We start from the raw sequence: 18,458 nt of genomic DNA, 5'->3' as shown, positions 1-18,458 counted from the left end.
TAAATAGAAATTAAGAATACAAAAAAAGGTCCACGAAAGGGCTTTTTTTAAGGTGAATTATTCTAGAAATCTTTACACCCTTAGAAAAATTAGAATAGCAATAATAATTAATTTATAATCAGTGAAGCCTTGTAAAGAAATCAGAAAATTAAGTGATCTTTGATTAAGTAGGTTTGTCCTTTACCATACATTGTAGTAGTTTGGTTTTCTGCAAAGTTTCTTAAAAATTTTTCATGGAAAGAAGATATATTAGACGTAGTCATAGAAAAAAAGAAAAAGACCAAGAATACTGGATAGCAGAGTGTTACCTTAATGTATGCCACTGCTCCTTAATCTGGTTATATGAAAGGCACAAGCATGAATTAATCTGAGCTGTGCTCTGCTGTTTGTAAACAGTTACTATTTTTCATGGTATATGATTTTATAAAAGCACAAACTTGGGTAGTTACTGTTCAAAGAAGTGATCACATTTTCCCTTACAGAGTACTATCTCTTAACCATAACTAAGCAAACATCAGCAATTTTGGATTGTCAGGTATAGCAAAGAACGGTGAGAACCAGTGGAAAAATTGGTACCGCCCACCAGAAAACAACTTGTAGGTTGTGTTCATTTTTTGTCCTTCCTCCCAAACACCTCACCTTCTGCTCATCATTCTAAATTTTTCAACAATTTATGACATTCCATCTGCTTTTTTTGTGTGACTAACACTGTTTTTTGTACATGTATGACTATAAATATGCACACATGTATTTGAAGTTGTTGTTCCTAAGGTCCCTTAGTACCAGTCTCTTGCAACTGAAGCTTTTAGGTTCTCAAATAGGAACTTTCTAAGTATCGTATCGCTGCTGCAGCTGGGAGTAGGCAACAAGGAAAACAAAAATAACTAATACAAACCAAACGTGTGTATATTTTGTGAATATATTCTGAATGTGTATATGCATACACATATAAATGTATACACGCATATATACATGCTTACAAGTTGTGATAGTGCCTGAACAGACAAATATAATACTGAGGGGAACACACTTCACTCCATTTCTACATTTCCACTACAACTATTCAAGTATCCTTAGTGCAGCTATCTAAATTATTCCCTGGAAACAAATTCTTACATGAACTTCGTCTTTTTTCCCCTGTTTATAAAGAATATACAAACCAATCCTTTCTTTCTGGCTGATGAATTCATTATTCACACATACAAGATGAGTAATTTCTCAAAAATATTACGGTTTTGTATTTGTTGCAAACTATTTACGTTGACTACTCAGTGAGCATAGTATGTCTCACAAATCAAATTATATATTTTTTCTCTTTAATTGCATAACTGGAACTTTTTAAAACTAGAAAATGATGAATGGCGAATAGTGAAGGAAAACAAAACACATCTAGAGTGAATTTTCAATATACCCTCATTCATATTTAATTTTGTAATGTTTTAAGGATTTATGAATATTTTCATGAATATATAAACAGTCATAAATGACAAGTAATACAGCCTAGCATATAACAGTAGAATATTTTTAGTATAATATTAGTGAATTAATTCTTTCTGCATTTGACCAAATCCAATCTACATACAGAACTTAAATATCCAAACCCGCAGGCAAAAACTATTAAAATTATGGTGACTATATAATCTGAGCAAATTTTAGCATGATAATCTAAGACTACTTTTTGTATTACAGATACCTACAATGCTCGAATGTTTCACTTTTCAAAACTTGGTAATTTACAGCACCTTTTCTAAGGTATCTTTAACTGATACATCTGACCATCAATGAAATCCTCATTTAAAAAGTTGATGAAAAGATAGTTTTGATATGTCTGCTGTTAACAATGCTTTCCCCCCTCTCCTTTTAATGCAAATTGCTGGACTACGGAAGATGACACCTCACAGCTGTTCTTGAATTGCTGGAACAAAAAACATCACTGTTTCCAAAGATGGAATGAAATAACAAAGAAAGAAAGGTATATATTCCTACAATTCAGTTAAAAGATTCAGTCTACGCATTGCAAGCTCTCCGTGGAATAATCTCTAGCATCTTCAGAGATCATGTCTCTTTCTCTTCAGTCATAGTCGCTGGCATAAGTGAAGAGGTCAGCCAGTTCTGAGAGGTTCATGAGTTTCTGCGGCAGAACTTCCACTGAGGACAGAAGCTGATGCTCACTGATGCAGGAGATATTAATCACATGGATTTCAATCTTTCCTATAAGAAAAACAACTTTTATTTGTTTTACTTCTTTTCCCTTAATAATTTCCTGTTCGCAGCAATCCAGCTGTGTTTCCCTCAGTAAGGGGAACAAAAAGAAAACATCATTACAGATATTACTTTATTTAAATAGTTGGGAAACAGTTAAATACTGCTGATGACAGTCTCATGAATAATTACACAAATAATTAGTTATATTTATATTATATATATAATTAGTTATACTTCTATGTGTGTGATAGAGATCCATTTTTTTTCAATGAGTATGATTTCTTTTTTCTATTAGAAAAAAACACTACCACTTTCCCTTCTGAGTGTTGCAGTTTTAAGGGGTGGTCTTCAAACCCTGAATACACATTAGCAGCGCATTTTGCTTCAGAAAAAAAAGTATTAATGGAAGGCTGTCAAGCTACAAACCATCTGCTAAGTACACATAAAAATGATCACAAAAATACTAAAAGGAGAATCAGGATCATAAAAATACATTAAATGTTGAATGCCAGAGTGCTTTCCAGCTAATAGTAAACTGTTCTTCAAATCTGTTTACAGGAGACTGAAAATAAAAACGAAAATTGGTCCACTGAAATTGTAGCTGAACGGGGATATAAGGGATAAAAGAATGGCAGATTTGCTAAACTAGTGCTTAACTTAACATTTTTTCAGAGGAAAATGAGGATTAAGCATAAACAAAAACAGAGATTGTATTTCTTGATATAGCCAAGAACAGAGGTACTAGATAGAGTAGATAATAACAGAAATTGTGTCAGATCTAAAGTAGATGACTTTGCAATTGGTAGCTTATTAGTTCTCTTTCTGTATATTCATTATATTTGTATATATATTTTGTCTTTTATCTGTCACTGTCCTTGAAAGGCTTCATTACCTTAAATCTGATGAAGATTTACACCTTGAAAGAAGAGAACATTTAAACTGTTATAAGCAAAATACAGACAAGATAGCCTAATGAAATTTAGAAAACAAATAAGAATAGTCTTAGTAAAATTCCAGTTATCCTATTTAATAACCTCAATATTTAAAGCTTTTTTGCCAGGATAAGATTAGAAATGCATATGCATAAAGACAGTTCAGTGTAATGCAGTGGAATCTTGGATTCTTTTGAAGAGTCCTTTGTTGAATGAGATCTGTACCTCATCTTATATATAATGCTACTCTTATTCTTTTGATAGATATTAAAAACATGCTATTGTTACAAACATATAAAATTAATGTTTGAAATTGAGCAGGTAATAATATCTTCCTACTAATTGGTTAAATGAGGAAAAGAGGCATTAGTCCTCTTTAAAGGAGTACCTACACTCAGATATTTCTTCACTGAAGAAAAATCACTCCAAGTACACAAGAAAAAAAGAATATTTCAGCTCCTTCATCTCACATAAAAATTTTAAGAAAGGTAAATAAGTACTTAGACCCAACCAGAGCTACTTGCACAGTAAAATAAGACATGTATCTACTTGTACTATACTTACTGGTAGTAAAAATTTATTTTTTAATGCTGTGGAACAATGGCACTGCTCTGATTGTACAGAATATGCATGTACAGAACATGTATATTGTATATAACATGTCTTGCTACGTTACATTAAGTGTCAGATATAAATGGATAGATTTAAGAATATTCGCCTGAGTTGAGCTTCTGAAATAATTTATTAATATGACTCTGAAAGAGTAAAGTGCTTAAGTGTGTCTTTACTAATGTTAAATGTGTTTAACTGCTTTGCTGAAAAAGGATTAAGACGCTATTTCTATTGTTTGTATAGCTGTAATAACAACCTCCTTCTCCAAGTTAGTGTTAAACTTTTTCTCTTCTTTTATAAAGGTTTTATTGTGACTCATAAATTAAATCTGGCTGGTATAACATTTGAAAAGTACTCCAAACTCTATAACAAGTGCTAATATTTCTGCAAATAGACTTCTTTGTCCTTTCCATTAAAAAAAAAAAAAAAAAAAAAAGACCTCTCATATACTATCCACACAGAAACAGTTATTTCAAAAGTATTGTCTCATCTTCTACACTCACATGCCAAAATAAAGTCTGACAGGAAGCATATCTTTATGTAGGGATGCTTTAATGTTCTCATAAATTCACCAGTTTCAATTATCTTTCAATTTTGTAATAAAAATCAAGAGGTTCAGTAAAACAAATTGCTTCAGTTACATGGAAGATGCATGATGATGTCTGCAAATTATAAGGTCAAAGTAGAAGATTATGAAAATCCAATGTCCATCTGTGTCTGGATAACACTAGAGGGTCAAAAAAGGCTGTGCTACATGCTAGACTAGGTCTCATGACCTTGTCCAGATGAAAACTGGATACCCTCTGCTGGATACCTAATTTAGAAGACTGTTTTGTTCCCTAAAACATATTGGTAATAAAGTTCAGAACCATCAGAAAACAGTTATATAAAAATGGCAATGCTAAGTCATATTAAAAGTCCATTTATATAGATTTTCACAGTGGTCAGCTGCAAATACCTAGGGATGAGTGTAAGAATGATAAAAGAATGTAACGGCATTCATCGAGAATATTTTTCTAGCATTCATTGATATGGAGTACAGGGATTCTTGGAGCAGAGATGTTAAACTTCATATTTAATAGTCCTCACAGTTTAGATTTTTTTTATTCTATTCATCTGTCCAATCATATATTAGACATATCAGGGCTGAATTTTGCAGATATTGATGGCTGGTGAAAGCCTGGATCTGGCTCAGAGTCCTCAGAGAGGAACAGGGTGCTTGGAATCAGGGCATTGCCCTCTGTGCTGGGATTTATCCCTGTCCATCAGTGGTTGTGCTGGTGTAGCTGTGTCTGAAGGGATGCCGGAGGGTCGTGCCAGATGGGAACTCTAAATAGAGCAGAGCAAGGGGTCACAGTGTATGAGCAGAGGTACGTAAGGGTTAGTGGAGAGCTACTCGGGCAACAAGAATTTGAAGGGCAAGTGTCAATGTAAAATATATGTGCTTATACTATTCTGGAAGTAAAGAGCCTAGAGAATGGATTTGGATACTGATGTTTGAAATGTGTTGTATGGGGTGCTATTCTGGAGGCAATTTTTTGAAGAGTAAGAAAGCAATTTTGATGTGTGAGCAACATGTTCTGCAGAACCCAAATTATCAGTAAATGTTTCAGGCTTCACAAAGAGAAATGTTGCTTTAAAATACGTTTTTTTTTTACCCTGTTCACTAGGACTAAGTAGCTGCTGTTTTGTTTTTCTTGATATAATTTCCAGAATAGTCATATTCTAGAATGACTCTTGAAAATCACAAACAACCATCCAAGAATAAGCTATTGATATTTTAGAGAATCTAACTAGATTGAATGTAGAAAAATAATCTTTTTTTCCTAGTGAAATGAATTTCTGTTGAGCATAATCTCAAAGATTATTCTGAAGACATTACACTAGAACAGAATAGTTTATGACTTGATGCTTTCAGCTCTATGTGCACAATCATTAGAGCTGGGCTGTCAGGGCAAAGTTTGAAAGGTGGATGGTTGAAAAATACTTTCAGAGGCCTGTATAACACAATAGCTCCGCAGTAGATTAGTTCATGATGGAAACATCTGGATTTCCACTCTGTCCCTTGACTTTTTTGATCTGCCACAGAGCATTACCTCCTGCTCAGCTATGTCATTCCTGTTTTCCCTATCTGGACACCTGTTTCTGCACAAAAGCTTTCCCAGGGAAGCTGCCAAGGAACTTGTAGGTGTCTCTTAGTCAGTAGAGCATGTAATATACTGGTATGACCATGCTAGAGCCCTCTGTAACCGATGCTTTACCTTTGATGTACATCTTGAGTAGAGTGCAAATAATATTCATCCTGGTATGCCATCTGTCTTCGCATAGCCTCTTCCCCTGTCTGTGGCTAGGGGTTTTGACTGCTCATGCCATATTTGGCCTTTGATGTTCAACTAATGCAAGTGAAAACTGGACTTATGGTAGGAATTGATTTTATGGGGAAACTGCTATTTATTTGTATAGAGATGTTGACAAGGAGAACAGTTCTATGCTGTTTTTCACCTTTTAAAACTGCAGTTATGAACATATGAAGCTAATGAATGGTGGTTTTATCCTCTTTCCTCCAATAAAAGATATGAGCCTTATTATGCATATGTGAAGTTTCTCTAAACAAACATAGAAAAAACTGTGGTCCTAAGGTGAATGTAATTCTGTTCCCAATAGGTTTTATTCCAGTAAAATCAGAGTGGCTTCATGTAGTCATTCAAAATGTATTTATCTGTAGATGAGATCAATTACAGTTGCCAATTAGAATAAAGATAAACCATAGAGAGCAATGTGTTACTATAGAATAGCTGAGATAAATTATACAGAATTTTATGAGAAAAACAGTTTGTTTTATGCTCAAAAAGCCATCAAGACTTTATGAAAATATAATATACAGTAAAACATAAATAGTCATACAGGTTTCAAACAGAAGAAGAAAAGACAGAAAAAAAAATAATGATGAAGACTCTTGAAGATCAGCTATAATGAACATTTAAAATTGTGGATAATTTTCCAGGTTATCTGAATTCTTAAAGTCTAAGACTTGGCTAACCAGACAGTAAAATAATTGTCTATGACTCTTCATTTATTTTTTGCAGAAGATTCTTAATAAACTCGTAATAATAACATTTTGGAGGGTTTTTTTGATTTTGGTTTTTGAGTACATTTATGGGACTGTAAGGATAAATCAGGCTTTAGAAAGAAGATTTAGATTTACCTCTGAACACTGGCACATACAATGAACTTAGAAAACCTAGGCACCACTAAAACTTGCCAACAGTGACCACCTTGTAGTATTTCCAATAGGACTATGGCTGAACAATGGGGTTGGAGTAAAAATATTTCCTTCCAAAGTACTTTGAATCTTCTGATGTATATTTTATTATAGCTAGGAAATTAAAACTGAAGAGCTGTGTCAGGTCAGGTATGACTGTCTGGTGAAAACTTTCGGTAAATATTGACTTTCAAAATTACATACTTTATTTATCTGAGGAAGAGATCCTCAGTAGATGAAATGTGACTTTCATCTTCTGGTCTTCTTTTCAAGATGGTTTTAATGAAAAAGCATACAAAAGGAGATTAAGCTCCCTTAACAGACAGGATCAAATCTTGTTATATAAATCAAGCACTGGTTTTAGATGCAGGGTTGTGGAGTTCTAGTGACTCTCTGCTGTTGACTTCCCATGCCATTTTGAGAAAACACCTGATTTTCCAGTCTGCTGCAGACTTTCCAGTGGAGTTAGATTTAAATGGAATAGAGAGGATTTTCACACCTTCTTCCTTACATGTTCACCAATTCCTTCTATGGTTCTTCGATGTTCAGTGTACAGTATTTCACATTTTTTTTCCAGTTCCTAAAATCTGTTCACCAGGTGTGAGGAGCCAGGGAAACCCTGCAGCGTTGTGCTGGGGAAATAGTTTTCCTTCCATTAGCATCCACCTGTTAACGAACAACATTGATTTGATTTTATATCGTGATAGTACTCTGCCTTAAAACGCAGTTCATGGGAAGAGGACGATTTTTGGTCTTCTGCAGACATTAGGATACTTCTAACACATATAACTATTAATGATGGAGCTCATTGAATGCATCCAGTTTGGTTAGGCTTTTTTTCAGAGTTTTGTGCCTGCCTCCCTTCTGTTCTTGTCACCCCCCTCCCTCTCTCCCTTCTTCTGTGTCTCTTTCTGTCTCTCCTTTTCTCTCTCTCTTTCCTTTTCTTGGAAAAATCACAATTTTAACATGTGGAGTCTCAATCATTGGAGATATCCAAAACCCAACTGAACACAGCCCTAGGCAACCTGCTCTAGCTAACCCTGCTTTGAGCAGAAGGTTGGACTAGACAATCGCCTAAGGTCCCTTCTAACCTCAGTGGTTCTATGATTCTGTGTAAGCAGACCTACATCTATTTTATATATACTGCAGATATATTGTGAAACTTGGCATTATGACCAATTTATTGCACCGCTACTGGGAAACAGAGTCTTCTACAGGAAATAATGCCCCAAGCAATGTTTTTATTGATGAGATTAATAATAATCGAGTTCAAATGTTGCCACACAGGCCTTTGTTTCATGCTCCTCCATTCACACCCCCTCAGTAAGCCGGAGACAGAGTTTCCTTTGGCTATTTTCCCTTCTGGATACTTTATTTAAGAAGAAATTTCTTTCTTTCTGTTAATGAAAACCTCTCCTTTTTAGACCTTTGAGCCACTTTGCGCCTACATTAGGTTTATTTCCTTTCTTTTTGTCGAGGGGAGAGGAAGGCGAGAGTCAAAGAATTCATCTTTAAATCTGTGATGTCATGGGATATCTAAGGACAAAGCTTCCAAGTTGGTGCCATGGGGCTCAGAAGACATTTTTAACTCCTCTTCTGCTGAGTGGGTTATGACAGAAGAAGGTACTAGAGACAGCTGCAGGAGCTGGTGACACTGGCCTTAGGAAGAATGGTCTTCCTGCCACCTTCCAAGGTATTCTCCAAAACCTTGGAGAAACATGAGGTAACAAAAGAGACTGATTCTATGGATATGAGTCTCAGCAAAGAAATGCAAAGTCAAGAAGACTGAGAATACCTCTGCCTCACCCACTCTGTAGCATGTATGAAAAACGTTTTCTTAGATGATCAGAGGGCTGCAGCATCTGCCCTATGAGGAACGGCTGCGAGAGCTGGGCCTCTTCAGCCTGGGGAAAGAGAAGACTGAGGGGGGATCTTATCAATGTGTGCAAGTACCTGAAGGAAGGGTGTCAAGGGGACGGGGACAAACTCTTTTCAGTTGTCCCATGTGACAGGACAAGAGGCAATGGGCAGAAACTGAAGCACAGGCAGTTCTGCCTGACTGTGAGGGGGAATTTCCTCCCTGTGAGAGTGACAGAGCATTGGCACAAGTTGCCCAGAGAGGTTGTGGAGTCTTCTTCTATGGAGATATTCAAGGCACACCTGGATGCAACCTTGTCTACCATGCTCTAAGTGACCCTGCTGAGCAGGGAGGTTGGACTAGATGATCTCCAGAGGTCCCTTCCAACCTTACTGATTCTATGATTCTATGAAAACTGGTCACTCTGTGAAGCAACTACTGCATGTAAATACTTCAGGAAACTGTCTCAAATGTGAGCCTAAATAACCATTCTATAAAGTGGTATGTATTTCTCTGTAGTTTAGAAGTAAATATAGAGACTTGCTAGTGATAACAGTTTTATGTGTTCTTTTGCATTATTATTTCCAATGACTCTACATAATAAGATCTACCTATAATTTTCATCTATGAAAGAAATAGGCAATATTTTAGTCATTTCAGGAAATGTCTCATTTTACAGTTTGACTGAAACATATACAAGACTTCTGACAGACACCTTCTATGGAGATATTTTTACGGCTCCAGACTTTTTTTGATAAAATTTGCTGAGGACTTTCTCCAATCAAAATGCTTTACCAGGAGTGGAACTTTGGAAAATTACTTTTTCCAAGTATTTGGAATTAATTCTCTGGATTTTAATCTCAAACCTCTTCCTATAGTCTTCAAGATAGGAATCCTATCTAAATTTGTAGTCTAACTTGTTTTGCAAAGGTATTAAGTATACTATCAACTCTCTATCTTTGGAAATTATTTTTTTAATTATATGAATTACAATTTATTGTTAATGTTATTTTCTAGTAATATAGCAGTAATTTCACAAGATTGATACATTGATGGATATTTCATTTTTTGTTATCACCTACAAAGACAATAGTCAAACAAGCCTAATGGAAAAAAGAATTATTCATATTTATGAGCTTTTAAGTGATATAGATTCTGTGAATTTCAGGACCCATACTGAATGCATTAAAATATGTTAATTCTGAAACCAATGTCAAAGAAAAGTACTAATTTCATTTGATATAAGAGATGAATTATCCTTGAAAAGACACTGAAATAACTTTCATGACATTATTTTTCACAGTCAACATACTGCGTAAGATGGAACAGATTTTTGTCTAAAATGATTAAACCAGTTTATTTATTTTATATCTTATCATAGGTCTTGATGAAATTATTTGCATTTTTACTTTTACAATAACATTTATTCTGTATAAACAAAGTCTACAAATGTTTATTTCTGTTTCTATTTCTTTGACGATATATAAGCTCGAAGAATGAAAAAGAAAGAAGAGGAATGAGAAAATGTGTTTAAAGTAAAGCTAATGCTCCATCACTAGAAGCTCTATCTTTCTTTAATAATCAAATGTTATGGTGTATCTGCTGAGAATAAATCACACAGCTGCTCAGTTCTGGACAGTAATCTTTCATGACAGTACAACATTAATACTTTCATAGAAATAAAGGAAGAATTTTATTTTTAACTTTCAAAACCAAATACTATGTTACACACTCAAAATTATATTCTCATTCTGCAGTAGCAAGGAAATACTGTTTCTAGTGCAATTCCAATAATTCTGTACTATTTTCATAAGAGATAATGCATATGAATATACAATCCACATTGCATATCAAAAAGAGTGATAGTAGAAAGATGAGGAAAATGGATAAAAATGTATAAATGGGCTCTATTCAGTGAGAATTGCATCATGTGAATTTTAAGAGTGTTCAGTGTCCATTTTCAGTTGAAATGTGTCCATTTTCAGTTGAAATTCAGTAGTACTTTGCCTTCAATGAGATTATGAAGGTAAAGGCTAATAAAGAAATGTCTGCAGAAAGATATCTCTGTGTACTTATTATGATGGTATCTGAGATTTTTTTCATCCTTTTTTAAGAAAAAAAAAGAATTAGCCACTATTGAAAAAGGCAATGCAGACATCAAAATTAAGCTCATTGCTACTATGAGGATTTAAAAGGAATTTTTTTCTGAAGATAGGATTAAAAACTCTCTGTAATTACCCAATCTTAGCTGTTATTTTATTTTAATTGGTTTTGGGGCTACATTGAAAGATGAACACTTTCTTCTCTTTCAATGCTGCTAATGAGCAGAAATTTTCAAAGTCTCCCCCTGCACAGACAACAACTGAAGACAAACTGAATAGTTAAAACTTATTTCTCATCACTTCCATGATGACTGCAATTAATGCCTTCACTGAATATAAGACTAAATATGGATTAGTTAGGGGTATCATTTACCAGACAGATTGTGCAATATTTGAACATCTAAAATCCATGCACTGTCTGAGTAGCAGTTTTGGGGTCCAGGGCCCTCCCTCTTGGTCTTGCCTCTATTCCCTTTTCTGATCCACATTCATTCCTTTGCCCCTGTGCACTTGCTTTCCAAGATCTCAGAGCTCTCCTGCAGCCAAACCATCCTTAGAAGGGCTCTCTCATCAGCTGCAGCCTTCAAATTAATTAAGTGATGTTTCTTATGAGGACATTTTATTATTAAGAACAACTATTCATATTTTGGTAAGCGGGAATGCTATGTAAACTTTATGTGATATCTCGCCTTATATCACTTTGTGATGCTTACAGTATTGCTCACACTGCTTACTGTGTGTTGGAGGCTGGAGGACTCCAGGTGTGTCTGCCTTTACGTAGCCACCTAGGTCAATGCTGACTGGACTCAGAGGAATTAAAAATTCTGGTAATGGCAACAGACTCCCCAGTGATTTGGATTATTCTGCCACCTTCAGCACTGACTGAGATTATGAATCAAGTGAACCAGAGAGAAAAAGACTGTTTTTTAATAAAAATGGGAAAGGAACTGGAGAATATAGATAACAAGGAGATACAGCAGTCTACTCTAATATATATAGTGAGATATGGATGTCTACCCTTGCTGAGAGAGACTTTCCCATAATTTGGCCTGGGCAAACTGATCAGGAGAACAATAAATGCTTCTCTGGGAAAGTGTTACCTGCCATATTGCAATTCACTTCTGGTTATCTTGTTTTAGTAAGGCAAAGTCTTCATCAAAAGCACTTTGGAGAAAAATGTGGAGCCATGGAACACGACCCATAAATGTCCGTTCTAGAGTGAGAGGAGTTAGAAATTCACCCCTTCAAAGAAGTAATGCCTATCTTCCATGGTTTGCTCAGAGGTGTTATACGAAGCCAAAGATCCTTAGCAAAAGATTCAGCACAGTCTGTCACTAGTAATGTCTACATTCTTGATTATAGAGTGAAGATACACCAGAAAGGTGCGTATATATAGAAGCTTACAGTCAAAGTATAAGATAAAGGATGAATATGGATACAACAGACAAGTATTACACAGGATAATAAGACATATGATGCCTTGCCACCCTTTTATACCCTTCTAGCTTTCCCATGCAGATATATTATTTTTTTTTTCTTTTCAAAAAAGCATGTTGGCAAGACTAGCTTCAAGTTCCTTTTAGTGTAATATAATGCAGCAACCCCTGCTCATACAGGAATTCCACTGCTACAGCTGGAGCAGGTTTCACAACTGAAATTGTACTGCACTCACTTCAGTATTTCTAGCATCCTAATTACCAGTTCAGTTAGTACTGTTCAATAGGAGAGCTTGTTATGGCTTACAAAAATGTGAAGTTGCTAACAAAAGAAAGCAAATGAAAGGATATCTTCTTAAATTCAGTATGTTGCTTTTTTTTATATCCTTCAACTATCTATAGAATCTAAATAGAATTAAAGATCAAGTTAGAAATTACATTCTTGATACATAATATTAACTATTTCATAACTCAATAGAATTATCTCCATCTGAGAGAGAGAGAGAACTTTCTCTGTGTCACACTAGCATGATATAAGGAGCATATAAGGGAGATAAAGGAAAAGAAGTTGATTGATGAAAAGAAATATCAGCTGGGATAGGCAGTATATACAAATGCTAGTAGTGCTTTAAGACTCCCATCCATTGATTTAAATTGCTCATACATGCAGAAGTGTTATTTCAGATTTTACTATCCTCAAGGAAGTGAAGAACGTGGGACAGATGTTAGATATGAGAAAGTATTTCCCTGCTTTTGTTAAGAAAGTTCTGTGTCTTCTCTGGAAACTATGAAAGCAGCTGGATCAGGAGTTTGATTCAGTGTTGGTAGCCTGCAGTTGCTCTTGGACAGAAGGACAAATTTATCATGACTAACCTTTACAGAGATTCAGTCCTACCATCTCCTCAATGATTTAACAGAAAGGAAGAATGCCTGGTGACAAAGTTAAAATTAAAGCTGTAGCAAAGGATGCCCATCTGGTCATGAGGTGCCCCATGCAGGTGTGGTCTCTGCCACTGTTGCCTCTACCATCAGCTCCTGTAGGTATTATGCAGCTAGGAGAGACACTGAGGAAATGGGAGAAGGAAGGTCCATGGGCTGACAGCTCCTTTCATCTGCTTCCTTCCCAATATTTCTCCCTCTTACTGCCATAAAGGAAATCATGAAGAAAATGCAGGAGGCCAGACCTGTTTGATGTCAAGTTCACTGCAGAACGCTTCCAGGCAGCAACAGGTAAGTTGCTGAGGAATAACTTCTGAAACTGGAAATACCAATACCAGGCTCTTTCACCGCACACCTCTACCCTAAATCTTGACAGAGTCTGCCAAATCACCTTGTCAGGTCTGTGATGCACTGCACATTTCTGCACTATTATCTTCCTGGTACAGGGTACTGCAGGTGGACTGACAAAAAAAAGTCACTAAGAGTCGTAAACAGAAGGCTTCTTTAGCAGAGTGAATTAAGACAGCCAGGAAGTGGAAAGAAATAGGTGCAGAGATGTAGGCAATGCAATATAGGGAGAGGACATTTGAAGATAAGACATTGAAAGCAAGGAAAACAGTGGAAAAAGTCACATCTAAGCAACATAGTCTGACTGATGACTTTATGTGATTATGAACTCAAAGTGACAAGATATTTTAGTAAGGGTCAATTTTAACACTAAGGAGTAATGTTATTAGGCTAAGATATGCAATATTACAATACCCATTAATTACTGTTTTTACCTTGAAAATCTGTATTTCCTTCATTTCTAAACACTTATCTGTTTACTTTTGAAACATGCAGTTAAAATAACAATGCATATCTGCTTAATCTTTTTTGTTTCTGTTTTAGCAAAAGAAACGATTAACAATTAAGTCCAATAATTATTGTATTTACAGATCTTTTCTTTGAATTGAGCAGGATTCTGGGAAATATCTGTGGCTTCTATGGAACTAAAAGATCAATGTGGCATACGCAAAGATGTCTCTGTGCCTTGAAGAAGAGATACCTTTCTGCTGTCTTAGGTTAATATGCCACAGTACAAAAATCGAAAATGATTATCAGTTAGATTCTGGAACAATAAAATAGCATCTAGCTCACAAAAGGCAACTACCCCTTAACCAATTTTGTTTTAAAGACAGAGGAAATTAGCCAGTGTGGGTAAATAATCCCTTTAGCTAGGGGAAGCATAAATGTGCTATAAATACATACACCTCACGTAGAAAATCCAAGTTGTTCTGCATTCCATGATTGTATTGTAGTCCATAGATGAATGCTGCAGAAGCAGAACAGATCTGGACACAGGAATGAAGCCATGAGTCATGCTGTGCCTTTGGAAAGGGCTAGCTGAGAGGTGGTAGCAGATAACTAATTGAACATGAACTCCCTGTATGATGCCAGAGCTCAGCGGACTAATAAGAGCCTTAGCTAAATAAACAGGAGACTATAAGGAAGAAATGGGTGGTGTTACCTTTTTCGATAACATCAATGAAGCCATGACTGCATCCCTTATTGGGGTCTAAAGCTGAAATCTAAAGCTTAAGAGATTTTTGAAAATTAAAAATAACTAGATGAAGGAATATGAAAAAGATGTTAGAGAGGAAGAGAGAGAGAGAGGCATAGGATGTTCAGTTCAAAAGTTAACATGTGACTTTACTATGGACTGAAAATATTCACTTACAAAAAGACCCTGTTGATAATAAATTGTCAGGTCTATAGAGCAATTAGGCAGAGAGCAAAATGATTAGGCGGGAATCTAAAAATTATGTCCATTAAAGTATTAAGATAGAATAGACCATAAATATTGGACAGGTTCTCCTTGAGTGATATTTCCTATTACATCTGCCGGAGACAAAATATTGGGCTAGAAGGGCAGCCGGTGTTTCCAGCTAGGAAAACAGGACGTTCCACTAGGACGTTTCCAGCTTTTACATGTTCTTTAATCTGGAAAAAAAGACTTTTCACAGGACATAACAGTTGGATGATAAAACAAGACAATAAGGCGTAGTTTATCATACCAGTGATAATAAAAACATCCTGTCCTAGATGGGACTATTTACAGAGATTTCTTTTATTGTGATTACAAGCCATGCATGAATCTATCTGTGAAACTGTGACCCAGCACTCAAGTTACAATGGCTTTAAAAAAAAATTCTTCAAGTTTAACTATGGCTAAGAGTTCACATGTATTCTTTTAGGCTGTGATAAATGAAATTAAGTTACCTTTACTTATTGTTGCTTTGCACACTATTATAAAGTAGAACTATAGTAGAACTATAGCCATTTCTAACTTAATTAGATATGGATGTTTTTTGATGAAGCACTTATGAAACAAGCATTAGATTGGATACGATAATAGTCCATGGTTGTGTTGGAAAAAATGTATTTTCTCCTACTTACTTTAATGCTAAATACTATAGAAAGGGATTTCCATTTTCTTAAACAATTTTATGTTTAAAGCTATTTTCATTCAGCTCTATAATGCTCCTTGTCATCACATCACATATCTTTACCAATGAGACGTCCTCAGTGATAGATGCTCTAGCTGTTAAGTGGCTGCAATAAATCTGAGAAAATACTGCTTCGTTTTGCTTTTTGTTCTGACAGTACTTTTCAGATTGCTACTGTGCTTTCCTTAAAGTTGTGGTGTAGTTCATATCTACCAATTACATCATTGAACTAAATCACACAAATCCATGACAAACAAGGACTCTTCCCTCATCTAGCTCTGGGAGTTTTCACTGATAATACTGTGAGCAGTTCTGTAGAGCAGTTATCTTCAATTAGTTAAAGCCAAAGGAAAATAAAGTTCACTGTGCAGGGACTTCAAAGATCTACAGCTGTAGCAACGAGACCCATTAATCTACATGATGTCTAAATACCATGCAAACAAGGATTATAAAAGTTAATCTTGTTGACATAAATCTTTAATATTCGAAGCACACTGCCAGAATGCCTTTGCCATTTGATTAGTGTTTGTTAAAAGTAAAGAGAATTTGTTATGTGGAGTACATAAACTGGGCAATAATGTCAAATAGTGGTAGCAATGCCTTACAGGTTGAACAAATTACTGAGCAATTGAATGTATGGTCTATTAAGATACTAAATGAGTTGGTAGCATTCTGGTAAGGTCAATGAAAAGAGTCAATACATATAGAAACAAGCTAATTAGTGGAACTGATGAAAGTGTCAATTAAATCAGTGAGTATGTAATTTATTAAAGATGCAAAGCATCATGTTGTTTAATAATTTATTTAATTAATTTTATTATTTAAGTAGGCTTACTCTGTACTATTCATGTTATATTGTGTTGTCATTATTAATAGATGGGCAGAAATAGGTTTATCAAAGCATGTGTTATGTAGTGAAAGTAAGGTAGATACTAATTATACAAATCAGTGCACATCCAACATGGAAAAAACATAATGAAATGCCACTATGATGGTGATCCAGTTCCCAATGATTTGTTTAAAAGCTGAGATTGTACGTGCACCAGACAGCTACAACCTTCAATAAGAATTATATGCAAAAAACTGGGAATCTTCACCATGGAGTCCAAGTATGTCCTGACAGATATCAATTTTAATTAATTTTAGTGCATAAACCATATCTTTACTGACCACGACTTTTAGCCCCTGCTGCAATAGTAACACAGCTATTACAAATGATAACAGTAATGTGGGCTAATATGCTAAAGTGCCATTAGTACATGTTTATGGTTGCAGAATAAAAGGAATGCCAAAACCCAAAAGATGCTTTACTGTATCTGTACATACCAGTACTGATTAAAAGAGAGTTCAGCATTGTCAGTCTTCCTATTATGGTGAAAATCCTTTCTTTGTTCTGTCTTTAGCTAGAGAAACTGTTCTGAAGTGCTCCTTTTAATAAATACATTAGAAAAGCAGAATAGGAGAATGTTACAGTCATGGGCAAGTTAGAGGTATGCATGGCATTCTGACTGCTAAGAGTCTTACTTCTCACATCTTTTGTAAAACTGAATCTGCTGTGAGCAAGTTCTTTGGGAATCATAGGATAAATGAACAGGCTGGAACTGAGAGTTCAAGTCGGTTATTTCAACGAATTTGTCTGCTTATGTTATTGGTTAGCACACATAATTGGCTATTTCCAGTGATGATCATTTGATTCAAATTAGTTTGTTCGGATTGGATGACTTCCTGTTCACAGTTGGAAAGAATTCTTATTTGAACAACATTCTTGTAGATTAGAAGTTCATAAATTTTTGCATGTATGGTGAACTGTTTCCTTTTAGTGTCTTTTTTCTTCCTTAGTATTAGTCAATGTGCAATAGACTTTCAGTTGGGTCAATTTGTGTTTTTAATAGTATCTTAATCAAATCCTAAAATCTTGATCAAACATTGTTTCTTAGAATTACTTTCTACTTTACGCTGTTTAGTGTCTGCTGTTAATTTGTTTTGTATTTATGTGACAAAATAATTTGAAAAGGATAATTAACCTTTTCCACAGTAAACATTTCAATTTAGTTAACTAATGAAGAGATGATCCACATACACGCCTCAACATGATGGAAAATCAAAAAATGACATGGTCCCACAGGCTTATTCACTTTCCTTGTGGTAATATCACTTTACATCTTTCTCTAGTATTGAGCATTAACAATTATATATCAAGCGTACATAGGCTGTGGTTGCTCAGTATCACATACAATCCATTGCAATATCATACTATATCATTGTCTATGGCTATATCAAAAAAAGAGCCATAAAATTAATTATATGGACTGCTTGTTTCTTTGAAACTCCAAAATGCCTCTCTTTTTAATCTACTATACCACAAATTATAATTTTTAAGTTGTCATTAAAATATTCCATACATAATATAGACCAAAACAAAATCACTTTGGAGTTACCATGTTTTGTTCCAGTTTAGTCTTGTTTGCTACACACTATCTTGTGTGAAGGGACTGGGCACTGCTCTGCATATGTAGGGCAATGCTGTGTCACCAAGGGAGAGAAATTGACAGTGGAATGGCAGAAGGCATCTGTCTTCTCAATACTTCATAAGAAGCTGGTGGGCTCTGGTGATCACTGATCT

The sequence above is a fragment of the Rhea pennata genome, chromosome 3 (assembly GCF_028389875.1).
Source record: "Rhea pennata isolate bPtePen1 chromosome 3, bPtePen1.pri, whole genome shotgun sequence".
In the NCBI taxonomy this organism is placed as follows: domain Eukaryota; kingdom Metazoa; phylum Chordata; class Aves; order Rheiformes; family Rheidae; genus Rhea; species Rhea pennata.
This window is presented reverse-complemented; position numbering follows the sequence as displayed.